Below are 18,347 nucleotides of genomic sequence, written 5' to 3' on the forward strand. Positions count from 1 at the left end.
AGGTGCAATCTCACGGGGCTTCAAAATGCAAACTTGTATATCACACTCAACCATGGAAGCAGATTTTATAGCTTTAGCGGCAATCAACAAAGAAGCCGAGTGGCTTAAGAATCTCACGATGGATATTCCTTTAACTGCGGATATGATATCAACAATTTCAATACATTGTGATAGTCAATCCACACTTGCTAGAGAATATAATAGTGTGTATAATGGAAAGTCTAGACATATTAGTCTAAGACATGAATATGTGAGACAGTTGATTCAAGGTGGAATCATATCGATCTCATATGTTAAGACAAGTGAGAACTTAGCGGATCAATTTACAAAACCTCTTGTGAGAAGGTTAGTAAGTTCCACTTCAAAAGGGATGGGATTGAAACTCCTAGAATAATAGATTCACCAATGATGGAAACCCAACTCCCAACTTGTACAAATAAAAGGAAAGAGTTCAATGGGTAAGAAAAAGTTATTGATAAGTTAATAGTTTCAACACTAAAACTTATGGTGAGTTCTATTTGAGATGGCTAGTGTTGGTTGCTACTGAGTTAGGGTTAAGCCTATGGATTTTGATGAAGTTTAGTTGAGTGTAACAAGCATCTATAAAGGTAGCAAAGATGTTGTAAGAACTTCACCTATGTGGACTTAAAGGTAGTGCCGCCTCTCATGGGAGTTGGATTTCTACCCAGAAAGTTCATAAAGAGATGAGCACATGGCCATGGTAGTGCTAAGCGAGAAAGTGGGAAAACAAAAGTTGTGGTTGAGGTGTGTGAGGTATCACCAGTTTTATCATATGGAATACTTGGTTCTAGCTTTTAAGCAACTAATGATTTTGATAGGACTTTGTGGTATTTTCACTAAGGTAAAGTTCAAACTGAAAGGTACTTTATTTTATGCAGCAAAATTGTTTTAAGCTAGCGAATAAGGCTTGTATTTAATCAAGTAAGGGATTTCTATGATTGGTTAAAAACAAAAAGATAAGTGTTAAAGTACAAGCAAGGTATAAACACTTGGTGAATTTCACATAGTGAAGATGTGAAATTTGAATTTCAATTGTAGGCAATTTAAAATAAGTTTTTGGGTCCAAAGTCATGCATGGAGGTATCTAAGGGTCCCCAAAAATGTTTGGTAGCATTTGGAACATTTTTAGGAACTTTAGAGGGGTCCAAAAACAGATAGGGTAGCGATGTGTCGCCACCCAAGTGGTGTAGCATCGCCTGATGCTTAGGGTTTTTTGAAACCCTAGCAAGCGATGCATCACCTGCATTCAAGCAATACATCATCTGCATGTAGGCGACGCGTTGCCTATTGGAGTCCATAAAAGTTACGTAAATTGCTTTAAATGGTGTGTTTTACAAGTCTAATCCTATTGGTTAGACCTAGTGAGGGTGCTTGCTCTATATATGGGTCAAAATAGATTTTTGGAAGACTTAATCACTCTCTCCAGTCTCCTTCTCTCTAGCTCCAAGAATATCAAGTTTTGTCTAAGAACTCATAAAGAAAGTGCTTGACTTTGTGAGTTTAAGGTTTGTTCAATCTCAATCCTCATTTCCTCCTAGAAAATGCCTCAAGCATCAATGATGGCTAGGAAATAGAGTATCAGGACATCGTTAAGAAATGTGTATAAGCCTTGGAATTGTGTTTTTCTTTTGTTATAAAGATTTGCTCAAAGTGGTGGTTCTATAAGGGTTTTCAAGGTTCATCAAGGTTGAAGAAGATCATTCATCAACTTGGGTTTGCATAATTTTTTTTAATCTTTATATAGTCTCTGTCAATCCATTTTTTGTGTAGATTCTAAATTTAGAGGCAGTGTTATCTCACTTTCCCCCGACAGTTGAGACACGCATGTCTATGTTATTGATTTATAGCTAGGAATCTAAAGTTCCAATAGGTTGTGTGATGTTATGCTTGCTGCCAAGTTTTTATCTTGACTTCCGAAGGGTCAAGCATTACTCTATGAATCTGTTGTAAAGGAAGATTACTTGATTTTAGGCTTTTCAAATGCTCAAAAATGTTTTGTATGATGAGATTTATGCATATTTTGTGAAACTAGTACAAATCTAGAAAAAAAAAATGTTTGCAATTTGAATTCACGAGTTTTGAGTGGGTAAATCAATTTTTTTTGGCTGAAACTTTGTGAAAAGGTTCATGGTATATCAAGGTTTTTATCAAGAAAGTTATGTAGAAATGTGATCAGTAAAATGAGATTTCTAAAATGTCAAAGTTGACAAGAAAATTTAGAAAAATATTTTGGTCAGTTTGACCTTGTACTTTAGAATAATGTTTGAGTAAAAAAATGGCTTATTTTTTACTTATTTTAAAACAAAACACTCTTGATATATTGATAATAAAACTGGTTTGGTTTTAAAAAAAAAATAATGAAAAGGCTAGGAGTTTTATTTTTCCAAAGTTTAGAAAAATTAAGGTTTTTGAAATAATGCTCTCTGGGAAGTCGCTTTTGGGAATATTTTTCACCAAGTAAAAATTTGTATTTTTGTCTAAAAATGAACAAGGGACATTTTGGAAATGCCAAGAATGGTTCTGTATGTTTATAATTAATATTTCTCTTCACAAACACTTATTTAAGGAGGTTAAATAGGTAAGAGTAATATTTTTTTTTCTAAATTGTAATAATTCGGCGGTGCTCACCATGGTGCAGTTTGATTTCGCTTATGATCGCGAATTGATTCTGCTCACAATTATTATAATATCCGACTCAAGTTCTTGACAATTATTATGAGGTCCGGTTCAAGTCTGTGACAAATATTATGAGGTTTGGTTCATGCCCGTGACAATTATTATTTAGTCTGGATCAAGTTTGTAATAATTCTTATGAGGTCTGGTTCAAGTTCTGTGGCAATAATTATGAGGCCTGGTTCAAGTCCATGGAAATTGGCCAAAGAAATGAGTATGTTGTGATTGCAGTTTGAATTAGCTTATGTTATTATTTGGTTTGGTTTAATTCCGTGATAATTATTATTAGGTCAGGTTCAAGTTTGTGACAATGATTATTATTCGGTCATGTTCAAGTCTGTGATAATGATTATTATTCTGTCTGGTTTAAGTCCCTGACAATTGGCCTTTAGAAGAGTAGCCCAGTATAGCTAGGAGTCTCTGTAAACTTGTGTAATGACATTTACACCCATGATAACATTTATGTCTAGGGACCGATGTTTAATTTTTGGGATTTCATGTTGGAACAGATAATGTTGATGCTCGGTTCTATAAATGTATGCATGTTTAGGGGTACCTATTAGCCCCAAATTATTTTATTAACTCTAAAGTTGGCTTCTAGGATGAATGGTGCTATGTATATGATTAGTTGGCTTTGTATCTGTGAGGTGATTTTACCCCGATATGTTTAGTTAGGATTATGGTTGGTACTAACAGGATGCTTAGGTATTATTGAATTGTTTTTCTTATGTTCTAGATTGTATCCAGAACCCTAATTCTGGCAAGCTATCTGATGCTAGGTCAATGACTTGGTCATTGAACCTTGGATGATCCTTATGCTTTCATGTTTTTAAAGTTGTACTTACTAAGTGTAACGCCCTACTACCTTAGAGTCATTACCATGTGAGTTATAAATGTGCCATTAGCACGCTAATCGAGATTTTAGGTTAAAAGTGTGACTAAATTGAAATAAAACTCATTTAACGACATAAATTATAAAGATTTGGACATTCATTAAAATCATAAAAAGTTATACATTTGGGATACCAAATATACTGTTTAGAAAATGTATTACAACTCAGAATGTAAATATGGTTGACCTAGGCGAAAAAAGCAATCATTACAATATTTTTCCCAAAATAACCCTGACCGTGGCAGCTAGGTAGGCCAAACATGTACCCGTCGCTCCATGTTCTTCGTACTCATGGTTGGTTAACCCTTCCTTTGCCCTTACCTGCACCATAGAGCACCCGTGAGTTGAAGCGCAACAATAAAACTCAACATATAACATATCACATATCAATCCAACAATATAGTGAAAAATAGTCAACACACAAAACACATAGCGGCTTATGCCGACCCAGGTGCTTTACCAGGGAGTGGGTTCGCAGTCTTCACTAAGCGGGTGAATAAAACACCCTTGGAGGGTCTTGCCCTAGCGGCCTGCACTCAGTGTGCTCAACGCTAATCCCGATCCTTTTTCGTACCCGACTTCTTGCCATTCACAGCCTTCACCATTCCCGGCCTTCACCGTTTTCGTACTTTGCCGGTCTCGGCCTTCGCCGTTCATTCATAAACATGCATAACACATCATAATATTCACAAAATATTCACACATATATTAAACATAAACAATAGGGCCACGCCTTGAAACACAAACAATAGGGCCATGCCCTATTCTACGCGTACAATAGTTTTCTTACCTGTGTCCCAAGTTGACTGAGTACCGCGATCTCAAGCACAGTCCTGTAATCCGAGCTTTGTTGAAAATCTAGTCACAACGGATTCATAATAACCATCCATCAAGCCCTAAACCAAATAAGAGCTTCATAATATTAATCTAGTCTTTGGGACCTTAAATTTTAGTAACCGTGTAGTAGAATCCTTCCCGAGCCTTAACATTTGAGTTCTCGAGCTTAAAACCTTCATTCCCCCCCCCCCCCCCCCCTTTTTTTTTTTTTCCATTTTGAGCCGTGACCCGCTACAAGTTAGAGGGAAAAGCCCTCTCTGTTGAAGCACACAGGCCACGACGTGCTATGCCCTGTGACGTGGCGCCTGGGAAAATTTTCGAGGCCCCCAGGCCTCAGTGTTCGAATGGGCCGCGACGCCTGATGAATAGAGCCGCAGCTCAAGCCTCAAACCCAGAATTCCCACCATTTCTCTGCATTTTTCCATAAGCCTAAACCAATAATTCTCACCCCAAACATCACTTAAACCTATAATTGAGCCTAGATTCCCTATCCACACAGCCTAGGCATCATAACATTCTCATAAACAATTCCATACACTCATCAAAAACCCAAAACCAATCTTATAATCCTCTCTCATGCAAGCCTATAATTCTAACAAAATTATACAGAAAAATTAAGTTCAGGACCTTACCTCTGAGATATGTTCAACCCTGAGCTAATCCCCAAGCTCAGCCAGTCTAATCCCTCAATTCTTTAATATAGAATCCTCAAAATCTCTTCAAACTCTAACTGTCAAAGAGAGGGAGAGAGAGCCAAGTAAGAGAGAGAGAGAGAGTGTGCTGAGAGTTCCTTCCTTTTGTCTTTCCTTAATTTTAGTGTTTTAAAAAAATCCACTTAGCTGCCTAAGTCTATCCTTGCTGCTTAATGACCAAAATGCCCCCAAGTCTATCCTTCTTCCTTTAATGCTGCAACGGGCAATTCTGTCAATCGCCACATCCTGCTAAATCCTCGAGTGTTCCTATAAATCCCCATTTTAATCCCGACATCCCCAAATAATCGCTAAATTACTACCTGTTACTCGATGAATCCCGAACACCAACTGTGTTCCCAAAATACCCTTAGGCTCCTCCTGAGTCAGGTATTCGACCCTGTTGTGACTATTCCGCTCCCTAGGACTGTCTCGGATTGTGCATTATGAATATACCACCACACCCTTGTGGTATCAATCACATTACACATATATATATCACATTTATGCCCTCAACAGGCCAAAATTACAAATATGCCCCTAATAACCAAATGGGGCTCACATGCATATTTAATTCGCCTAAACATGCATTTCTAATCACATAATCATTTAATTCACATATTAGCATAATTAAATCAATTATTTCCATCCTGACACGCTAATCAAGGCCCTAAGCCTAATTAGAAAAGTTGGGACGCTACTTACCTAGTTGTTTCATGTTGTAGGAAAATATAAGGGAAAAACGGAGCAGTGAATGCTGGAATCTATTTGCTGAATGTACATGTGGCTCGACCTTTGGGGATTATGGACTTTTGAAAAAGACGTCTTGCATGATGTTCATCACTTTTGGTTTACTTTAAAATATTTGAACAATGCTATTGTATCATTTTAAGTATGTGCGTTCTTTATTTTTAAAAAGTTGTTTTTTTATATTGATTTTTGGAGACTTTGGAATTTTAAATCTTTGGTATTTTTGCAATATTTTGGTCTTGTATTTTTGTGGTGGTTCGTTATTGTTGCCTGTTGTGAGAGAGAGTATATGTTTAGGTCTTAGTTAAACTGATTTAGGTTTCTGATTTTCTTATTAATATAAAATTATTAAATTGACATGTGTCATCAAAATCTTACCATGTTAGATTATGAAATGGTGTTTTAATATATGTCACATATATTTGTCATTTGGCACACATGTCAGCAAATAAAATAAAATAATATAAAAATATATTAGGGGGAAATTATGGCTCCAAATTTTATTCAAGCTCCCTCAAAATATTGGTAAATAAAATTAGTTATCTACATATATATTGGTAGAAATAAATAAATTTATAAATATGTAACTAATTGTCAATAGTTTCACCTACCCATATTACTAATCATAAATTATGGTAGGTAAAGATTGTTTTTACCTACTGTTGACCACGATTTTGGCCAACGACGAGTAAACGCAAAAAACGACAATGAAGACAATAGCCTTGAATAGAAAATAAATGACACAAATAATTTTCTTGATAATAATCTAATCCACTTGGAGTTTTGATAAATGTAGCCTACACTTATGATCAGATGAACTTGAACAAACTGAGTTTCTTAAGTGTAAGTAGAAAAATACAAACTTTCTCTCTCTAGAGAATACAAGCTTTCTCTCTCTAAGCTCTCTCAGAAAATGCCCCAAGAGTGCTCCAAGTAACAGTCCCAAAGTCTCTAAATTAGAGAGTCTAAAGTCTCTAAGAGATCAGATCCCCTAAAATGATGCCATAAGCCCTTTATTTATAGGCTCATGGATCGTACATGAAAAATCTCTCATTTTGATGGGGTCCTTGGTTGTTTTAACCAACCTTAATTAATAAAATAATAAACAAATTCAAATTACAAGAATTTAGCTATTACTTTGGGATATCTGAGAGATTCGCATGGTAGTTACGAGAGATTCTATAAATAAGTCACTGGGCAGTTAACTCCTGAGATTCTAACACATCCGGTCGGCCACAGTCCTCAATCTGACATAGCTGGTCGACTACAATCCCTTCTGATGTAGCTGATCGAATGAAACCCCTTTCAGATGTAACTGGTCGGGTGAAACCCCTTTCTGAGGTAACTGGTCGAGTGAAACCCCTTTTTGAGGTAACTGGTCAGGTGAAACACTCCCTGACCAGTTAAATCCTTACCTGGTCAGATAAACTGCCCTTCTGATGTGTCTGGTCGGGTAAGACTCCCTCCTGACCAGACAAAATTCTTATCCGGTCGAGTGAATTATTTCCTGACCAGGTAAAAGCATCTTCCGACCAGTGATATCACAACTCCGTAGGTCATTTTCTAACCTTTGCACTTCCCTTGGTCAACACATTTATTGGCCATTAATGTGTCGCTTGATGATCTGTTTGACGATCATGCACTGCCACCTGTCACTTCTGATTGCCATGTCATCAAACTGATATTTGGGGATAACATTTGCCCCCAAGTTTATTATATGATTTACTCGTATGATAAAATTTTTCTCTAGCAAAATGTTTTTGAGATCGTCAAAAAATTCGCCCTGATAGTAACTTTCACAAATAATCAAAGTCTAACCAGTTACCTCTCTAGAAATTGAATAGCCAATCAGAAATTCAGAGAATATCCTAGCAGTTACCTCCACGTGGTGACTCACTAGTAACTTTAATATTCTTTGTGTCCCACAATTCCAAAAGATGACTTTCTATATTCTCCTGCCTTTTCAAGTAAACCCACAACTGAATTTTTCACGCCATAAAAATGGCACTTATCAGTTCCAATCGTGGGAAAGAGAATACTAAGAGTTTTTAGGGTAATTTAAAAGTTCCTCATTTTCCTTTAAATAGGCCCACACATGCCTATCCCTCACAAGCAAAAAATGCATCACAAAAATAAATTCCTCTTGTCTTGGCCGATTCTCCTCCAAAGCTCCAAGGGCACTCTACTTCCTTCAAGCAAATCAAAGGCTTCTTCAAGAAATCAAGTGTTTTCCCCTCCATTTGGGTAAGTTCTTTCTCCTTTGGCTTTACCCATAAGTATTTTTGTCCTTTAAAATTCTTCACAAATATTGGTTAGAATAGGTGAATGCTGAAACCCACTTTTGATATGCTCTCCTTGGAATTTTGTGATGAATATTTGTAGGATAGTGCTTTTGTGGCTATTTTGATGTAGATTAGGCCTTGGGTTAGCCAATTTCACTTTCGATTTCATGAAATTTTGAAGAAAAAATAGTTTCCCATCCTCCATTGCATATTCGGGTTCATGGGTATAGGATGAGCATTTTTCTTGAAGCTTGTTGAACCCTTAAAATTCCACTTTTTGATCTTGTTTGTATACCCCATGAATAGGAAAACGTGTTTGTGCCCACATTTTTGAGAGAATTTGTGCTTGCCAAGTGATAGCTTTTTCTTAAAAAAAAAAATTTATGCCCGGATTCATATGTGTGATCAATCGGATAGGAATTCTCCTACTCGGATTCCTTGGCTGCTTAGGATATGTGTGAGATGCTCGGAATTATGCTTGTGGCGGACCGAGTTCGCCTTGGCCGGTCAGAACCCGTGCCTAACCAGTCGGGCAGTCCCTAACTCTCAGACACCTGCTAGCGGACCAGACCACGCATCACTTGGTTGACGTGACTCTTCAGACACTTGCTTCTCGACATCACTTAGCCGATCGGAGCCCCTGACCCCTCGGAACCCTGTTAGCCGATCAGGCCTTCTTTAGGTGTCTTGGTTCCTCAGACTTTTGCTCCTCAGAACATGCTCGTGCACTTGGTCACACACCACTCGAGTGCCTTGACCCATGTCCTCCAGCTGATCGGATCACACACCACCTGAGTGTCATGACTCCTCAGGAACTTTTAGCTACTTCGGGCACTCATTCCTTCTCGAAACCCACTCTAAGCCGCTCGGGCATTCATTGCCCCTTGGAAATTTTCTTAGCTTCTCGACAACATTTTTCAGCCACTCAGATTATGCACCCAACCACTCAGGGTTGTGCATATATCAGCCGAACACACAACCTCTTCGTTCAAAAACACATAGCTTAAAACTATAGGCCTAATATCATCGAACACATAGCACCCAAAACAATATCCTTTTTCTTTGTGAATTGCTTAAAATTATCACCACTGCTCACATACATTTTTATCTGGGTAGTAAAATGTTTTTAGTTTGCATTCATTCCCCCCCCCCCCCCCCCCCCCCCCCCGTATTTTTTGTAAATGAATCATTTCGACTACAGGGGAGGTAACAATCAATTAAACTCCAAGTCCTCATCTCATGCTTCAAGTGATACCCTTCCAAGCAATGATTCCTCTTCCATATCTCCAAACAAATGAACTCCGAAAGACCGTCTTTGTCGTCTCAAGAAAATCTTTTCGCGGTAAGCTTTATACTTCCTTCACGAAGATCAGTTCCTTAAGCAGCAATGTCAACACCAACCGATGAGGGTGAAAAAGTCCAATCGACTCCCTTAGTAACAAGATTCCCAAGTAGCTCGTAGATCAACGAAAAAGGTGGTGGAACAAGCGCCCTTTATGGGAAAAAATCTATTAGAAGAAGTTGAGACTGAAGCTTCTTCAAAGACTCCCGGCCACACTCAAAAAGCTAGTAAACCCAAGAGGAAGGCTACCCAAAATTTTTCCACCGAAATCCTACAAACTGCTACACTTAAACCGAGGAAAGAAGAAGATCACGTGCCTTCATGGTTTGTAGCCAAGGCTTCTAAAATAAACTCCTAAATGTTCGATAAACATATTCAGACTTTGGGACTTAAAGGAGTGAATGTGGTATGCCTGCACCCATACCAGAGAGCCAATAATCCTGGTGGTGCCTATTGTGCCTGGTCTAGGTATCATATTTATGCAGGAGTTACTATCCCTTTGCCTTCTTTCTTTAGGTCTATAGCAGATTACTTTAATGTTTCTCCCTTCCAGATTGCTCCAAACGGGATTCAAGCCTTGTTTGCCTTATACATTCTCTACCACTTCCAGGGTTGGAACCCACCTACCCCTCATGAGGTACATTATTTGTTTGATCTTAGGACTAACCCCAGCCACAAGAGTATAGGTTTTTTCCACCTCTATCATAGGAAAAACGAGGTTAAGTATCTTCAGGGCATTGCCCATAAATCCAATCCTAGAAAGTATTATACGGAATACTTTCTTACTCCAGACATCAAAGCCAACAACCTGGATTTTATGCATGCATTCCCTTTTAATCAACCTCTCCCAACCAGGGAAATGCATTCCCAGGCCTAAGGTCTTGCTAACATGCCCATTGAGGAGAAGGATGTTAAGCAGTTGATCACCTTGGAGAATCTTCAATTGGTGGGGTTGTTACACAACAACCAAGATATTGTTATGGGCAACACTATTGATGAACCAGATTCGACTGATCAGTCTAACGCAGATACCGAAGTAGTGACTAACCAGTTCTCTCCTGAACCATCCCCTCAGCCACGCCGACCAGGTGGTCTTATCATTAGAGAGACTCTTCTTGAAAATTCTCACCGACCTGCCTTCCCTACCAGGCTTGTCAAAGGAAAAAGCATTGAGCTCCTTAAAGAAGACAACTCATCGTCGGAAGACGAGGAAGAGATTTTTGATGAAATTCTGAACACAAGTTTTACTAACAGTAACCATAATTACATTTTGAGAATGATTGTGATGAAAGTCTGTAGAGTCATGTGGTCACAGTAAAACTTTTCATTCATTTATATTTATTTCTTGTTTTCACTGACCAAACTTTTGCTTTACTTTTTTGCAGATCCTGACATGTCCAAGCAGTTCAACACTCCCTCTGCCCAAAAGAGGAAGACTGGTGAAGGTAGCAGCTTGAATCCTCAAGCAAGGTCGTGAGGACTACACTGTCTAATCAGGGGAGACCATCCAATCAGTTAGTCACTATCCCACACTTGACTCCTTCGTCTATTCTTTCTACTGCCAGCCTAGAAACTACTCGATCAACCTCCTTAAGTGAGCCCCTTCGCATTGCTGGTGAGTATGGCAAAGAGTTACTAGACCATACTCTTCACCACTCAAAGACAACCCAGACCTTTGAGACTCTACCTCGGCAAAGCATTGAAGTTGTCCTTCACAAAGGCCTTGCTCAAATTATGAGTGTAAGCATCTCATCATAAACACTCACTTTCTTATTGTTTATTCTGAATACTTTTCTGGTTATCCATTTTAGGGACTCATCATTATCAGTCATGCTCAACACCAAGCAGTTGATTATAAGGAGCTTGTCAAGGTCTTGAATGATCAATTGGTGGAAGCCCAGGCAAAGATTGAAAGTCTGACTAAGTCTGAGAAAGATCTCCAAGAAAAGAATGAGCAGGTAGAGAAAACAGTTGCCAACTGGGACAAATCTTTGAGGGAGTTGGCTGATAAAAATAATAAGCAGATCCAAGCCAACAAGACATTGACTGGACAACTAGAGAAAATGATTCATGAGAATGAAGAGTTGAAACAAGACAAATAAACTAATCTGTCTCATTATGAAGAGATCTGATTCAACTGATTCTATCAGATATGGAAGCTAAACAAGCCTATCAACCTCAACTTTCTCTCTGAAGAGGCAAGGGCGAAAGAGCTTGCCAAATGTGAAGCCAAGCCCACTGAGGAGGCAACCATTCCAGCTGGTGTTGTGCCTGCTTCTCCTGCTCTATCATTCCGACCAGAGGAGGTTCCAGACGTTGACGACGATGTTGACCAGCCACGGACCAGTTTACCCGACTAGTAGACACTCCTAGCCGACCAAAGAGCTTCCTATCCAACCACGGAGTTTCCTACTCGACCATTGATGCATGCTCAGCCGACCAGGGAAGTTGTATCTGCTCTCCCGACCAGGGAAACTTTGCACTTGACCAGCAATACTTTGTACTTGGCCAGTAGTTTACTCTTTTTTCTTATACTTTTGTGAAGACAATTGCTGCTTCGAAGTTTTCATATTTTTCTCGTACGGCCGAGCTGTTGGCATTTATACTTTACTTTTCTTTGCTAACTTGAAACATTCTAAGTCTTTTTTGACTTAAAACATTAAAAGTTTTTTGTAAATAGTAAAGTTACTCTGATGTATGCCTTTTATTTTTGCATGAGTACTTTGTTTTCTAACTTAGAAATTTTAGACATTTCATAAGTCCCTACTAAGTATACTTTCTCACACTCTTATTGCTCTAACATTTTATGAGCATAATGTTTATTGTCACACAAATATTTGTTTCTAACTTGAAATTTTGAAAAATTCCAAGTTACTTAAGCTTTGTCAAACAAGTTAGCTTAATGACATTTTTTGACTTCGAAAATTTACAAGTCAGCCTAAAAACAAATATCTTAACTTGTGTTATTATTGCATATGTTGAATTATATACCAATATACCCTATGTGTCCCCCAAGTGATCGAGGGTTGAAAGATCCTTGGTCACTTGCTACTTGACTGAGTCTGTTCGAGTAGTTAATTACTCATGAAACACATAAAATATATGGGAAATATTCGAGCAAGTGAACACTGCTTGAACGTACCGACCAGTTGAACACTATCCGATTTTACCGACCAGTTGAACACTGTTCGAATAATTAACACACATGCATATTTGTATCAAGAATCGACCATGCTGCGCATAGTCTCTTTTATTACTAATAATATAAAAGTGACAAGACGTGTCTAAAAATGAGTTTTAACCAAAAAATAGGCTACCGGTTGGCTAATGACCAGCCCCTCGAAAAACTTAAATAACAAGTTGAACACTTGAAACTAAGCTACCACTCTAAAGTGGATTCCAGCACTTCTTGATCAATGTTCTCTCAGCCAAGAAAGTTTGTAAGTGTTGGGAGGAGAAACTTGCTTGATCTGGTAAGGTCCCTCCCAATTTGGTTCTGGCACTCCAGCTACTGGGACTTTGATGAACACCTTTCTCAGGACCAAATCTTCGACTTGGAACTTTCGATCTTTCACCATGGAATTGAAGCACGAGATACTTTATATACCAATATACTCTATGTGCCCCCAAGTGATCAAGGGTTAATTACTTGTGAAACACATGGGAATATAAGGAAAATTATCGAGCAGTTGAACACGGCTTGATTTTACAGACCAGTTGAACATTGGTCTAATCTACGCACCAGTTGAACATTGGTCAAGTATGTCGAGTAGTTGAATACTACTTGAATTACCGACCAATTGAACACTGCTCGATTTTACCGACCAGTTGAACACTGCTTGATCTACCGACCAGTTGAACACTGCTTGATTTGACTGACCAGTTGATTTTTGCGAGAATATACTGACCAGTTGAAAACTACCCAATTTACCGACCAGTTGAACAATGTTCAAGTATACCGAAAGGGTTGTCATTCCTATGGTCGATGTCATTCAACCTGGTAAGTTGCTTAGCCAAACTTTACATTGTAGCCGCTAGTGCGTCAAGTTGGGCTTGAATGACCGATGCAACTGATGATGTTTCAACGTTTTGACCTCCTGGTCGAGCATTTTTCGTCTGGTGCACTGTCACCAAGTATTTATACTTGATTACCAGGGCGGGTAAGATCTTGCGCTTTGACCTGGGCGGTCTTCCTCTTGTTGCTGAGGATGTCTCTCAAATCCTTCCGGGTAGCATGTCCTCCTAGTAAGTCAAACACTGTACCCTTCAATTTTTTGGAGGGCTTACTACGTTGCTTGCCAGGATGTAGTGGCGGCTTCTCGGCACGGCCCGGGCGATCCTTTCCTCTTTCTTGTTGGTCGTTTCCCTCTTTTTCTTTTGACCGGTCGGTTTGATGACTATCAGCCTCATCCTGACCATATATCTTTATACTATGGAGTTTTCTTATTTCGAGGAACTCTGGTCTGGTTATGCACGGGCGGAGTCTTCCTATTACCCGACCAGTGACTTCCTGATCGAGAAGTTTCTGTTGGTGGCTTCTGGAAGGGAATCTAGAATTCTCCCTTTGTGTCGATGCAGTCCTAGAGCGGACCCCATCCTTTGTCCGACCAGTGGGATTGCTTCTACTTCTGTCTGGCCCCTGAGAATTGGTCTTGCCAGCAGGGGACTTCTGACCAGCATTATTGTTTCTTGCTCCCTGGGTAGTTGCTTGTGCCATGGCTTAGGCATTGGCATGGGCCAATTGAGTAGCTGCTTCTAAAGCAAGTGCTGTGTAGAGTCCAAGAACTTTACTTAGCTAGTTAGATAGTAGTAATAGCTAGTAGTAGTTATAGTATGTTTATTACTGTGGATTTTGGTTCAAGCCGGGACTTAGTTGGACACTCGCAGTAACACTTGTAGATTTTATAAGTTTAACCTATAGTTTAAGAATATTAATTATAACCTAGGGTTTGATTAATATGATTGATTATGGAGATGATATTTATTATACTATAAGGTTTAGATAGACCCAATAAGATAATAACACTTGTCATATGTATGTTTAATGAGAAATTAAGTATTTTTGAGGAATAGTTTATTAAGAATAATATTTGAAAATCCTAGAGTCTGTCAGCAACTTCGAAATCGTTAAAGGACTTAGTCAAGGTTGTTTACTCAATTCGAATTAGGCTAAAAAAGTGTAATTACGTGTATAATATTTCAGCGTATGCCGATATATCGCAGCTCTAGGGGGCGAAATATCGCCACACGGGGATATGAAAAATATGTAACTTTGTACGACCACCTCGATGAGCCTCGGGAATATGAGCCCAAGCGATATATCGCCTATGGTAGGCGATATATCGGCTCTAGGGCTGCATTTTCAAATGATTTTGAAACCGAGCTCATTTTATTCCATAAACATCTTGATAAGCCAAAATCTTTTTGACCGAGTCTTCAGCCTCTGTTGAACGATTATTCAAATGTTTTTCAATTAAAAAGCCATTATTTTATTCAAGATAAATGAAGATCTTTTCATTCTTGAACTCTATAAATAGGACCTAGTACCCAGCCATTTCTTCATTCTTCAAGCTGAGTTCAGAGCCTACAAGCTGCTAGGATTACTTTAGAGTGTTAAACACTTGGGTTGGGGTTATAAGCTTTATCATTATAAGCTTATCAAACACTTGGGATGTAAGGTTCATAGTGTGTTTATCGTTATCAAGGTGTAGTTCGGGTATAGAAATTTCAAAGGTATTCCTATTCTTAGTTCCTTTCGGTATTGTTTCATTAGTTCTTATAGTTTTTCTCTACTCAAATCCTAACTCAGTATTCTTTATTCTTGATTAGGCATCTAAGTTATTTGAACTTGAGGTTCTTGTTGGTAAGTATCTTTTCGATGGTGTAGTTCATTCTTTCATCTCTCTTCTTTAGAATACTCACCTCTCTATTAATGGTTTTTAGGAGTGTTCCAAAATCCCGACCTTGTTCTCATCATCCCGGTATTTTGGTAAGGAAAATATGAATAGTTCTTATGTGATATGTGCTATGTTTATATAAAAGTGTTATGATTATGCTATAGTATGATTTTATGTGTTATGATATATGCATGTTTTGGGGCTTATAGTTGTTATATAACAAACCCTAACACTTTTATGTTTTGGGCTTATAGTTGTTATATAGCAAACCCCAACATTTTTTATATTTTTGGGGCTTATAGTTGCTTAACTTGCAAACCTCATTGTAGTTTGAGGCTTATAGTTGCTTAGTTAGCAAACCCCAATAGTTACCATGTACATGGGTTAGAATTATGATATATGTGTTATAGTATATGATATATGTTTATGTGTATGATTATGTTTCATGCTTGTAGTAGATTTTCCTTGCTGGGAATTAGGCTCATTCATTTATGTTTTATATGTGCATGAAAATAGTTATGGCGGCGGAAGGTTCTTGGCAGCTTGGGAATGTGTATTGAGGGAGAATGGAATCGGTGGACTGCGTGAACGATTTGAGGATGAAGTTGTTTCTAGTCATTTAAAATTATGCTTTACATGTATTTTCCGCACTTTGTTTTGTAACGAATTTTAAGGTTTAAAGTTATGATTATTTTAACATTTTCAAAACAATGGGATCCCATATCCTAAATGAATTTTCATGTATTTAACCTTTGCTTTACAATTTATAATAAGGTTATGGTTATTTCATATGTATGTTTTCTTAAGATTAGTGTATGTGTATAGTAATTATTAATGGTCCAAAGTCTATAATAAGTTTGGTCGTTTCATGCTACCTTGCGATGTCGTCGGTCAGCCTCCTTCTGTCGAGCGTTGAATTGCATCATCTCTTCTTGGAAAGCACCCATGGCCTTCTGGAGTTGTTCGACCTCTAGAGCTGTCTCCTCGAGAAAGACCCTAGGCTCAGTGTCAGGGTTCTCAGGTGCAAGACCTTCTGGTCTAACAGTTTCTTTTGCACTTGACATACCAAGCTTCCTGGGCGTTATATTGGTAGGATAGTAGTGTATTTCTTCTATTCAGTCTCTCAATGAAAGCACCAAAAATGTTGACCACGATTTTGGCCAACGATGAGTAGCCGCAAAAACGACAATGAAGACAATAACCTTGAATAGAAAATAAATGACACAAATAATTTTATAGTGGTTCAACCCCAATTTGTTGGTAATAGCCTAATCCACTTGGAGTTGTGATATATGTAGCCTGCACTTAAGATCATATGAACCTGAGCCAACTGAGTTTCTTAAGTGTAAGTAAAAAAATACAAAGTTTCTCTCTCTATAGAATACAAGCTTTCTCTATCTAAGCTCTCTCAGAAAATTCCCCAAGAATGCCCCAAGTAACATTCCCAAAGTCTCAAAATTAGAGAGTCTAAAAATCTCCAAAAGATTAGATCCCCTAAAATGATGCCACGATCCCTTTATTTATAGGCTCATGGATCGTACATGAAAAATCTCCAGTTTTGACGGGGTCCTTGGTTGTTTTAACCAACCTTAATTAATAAAATAATAAACAAATTCAAATTACAACATTCTAGCTATTACTTCGCGATATCTGAGAGATTCGCGCGGTAGTTATGAGTGATTCGAGTTGAAGTTGTTATTGAGATTCTATAAATAAGTCACTGGACAGTTAACTCCTGAGATTTTGACACATCCAGTCGGCTACACTCCTCAATCTGACATAGCTAGTTGGCTAAATCTTCCTTCTGATGTAGCTGATTGGATGAAACTCCTTTCTGATGTAACTGGTCGGGTGAAACCCCTTTCTGAGGTAACTGGTCGGGTGAAACACTCCCTGACCAGTTAAATCCTTACATGGTCGGATAAACTACCCTTCTGATGTGTCTGGTCGGGTAAGACTCCCTCCTGACCAGACAAAATTCTTATCCAGTTGGGTGAATTATTTCCTGGCCAGGTAAAGCCATCTTCCGACCAGTGATATCACAACTTCGTAGGTCATTTCTAACCTTTGCACTTCCTTTGGTCAACACATTTATTGACCATTAATGTGCCGCTTGATGATCCGCTTGACGATCATGTACTACCACCTGTCACTTCTGATTGCCACGTCATCGAACAGAAATTTTGGGGATAACACCTACCAATATATATTGGTAAATAAAAAATGCGTAGGTAAATCACAGTTTTTTTATAGTGCCCAATATCAGTTAACAAAACTAATGTAAAAACTAAAAGGTGAATTGTAAAAGAAAGTTTAAACTTTAGAGCACTAAAATATAGTGAAAAAACTAATATAAAGTGTAAATTTTAATAAATTATATAATTAATCACCAAAACAAACTCAAACAAAGATAAATATAAAGTAAACTTAATCAGTTGCTTCTTGAAATGTGTACTGTTGAAGTACTGTTTACCCCTACTGCAAAAGCTTCTAATTGTCAAAACCTTGTTTAAAAAAAAAAACTAAACTAAACCCATCCAATAGATTTGATCCAACAACAATACTTTATTAACTGGGTTATCCCGTACATGAGACAATATCCATATACATATATAGGGATATTGGCGGCATAAGTACCCAATTTTAAAAAAAAATTGTGAATTAGTACCCATTCTTTTATTTTTTGTGGGAATTGTACCCAATGTCCAGTTTTGTTAGTCTCTGTTGGTACCTAGTCCATTAGGTCCATTAAGAGATGACTCACTAAACTGTGTCATCTCACAATTGGGTCGTATCATAACATTTTTTAAAATTTAAATTTAAAATAGAAAAATCACTTATATAGTAAAAAAAAATTAAAAATTAAAATAAAATACAATAACTAAATAAAAATAATAAATACAAATTAAACAAAATCTTAACAACTAAATATCCAAAACCAAAACGTTAGTTTAAAAATGAAAT

Source organism: Humulus lupulus, chromosome 1, assembly GCF_963169125.1.
Source record: "Humulus lupulus chromosome 1, drHumLupu1.1, whole genome shotgun sequence".
Classification (NCBI taxonomy): domain Eukaryota; kingdom Viridiplantae; phylum Streptophyta; class Magnoliopsida; order Rosales; family Cannabaceae; genus Humulus; species Humulus lupulus.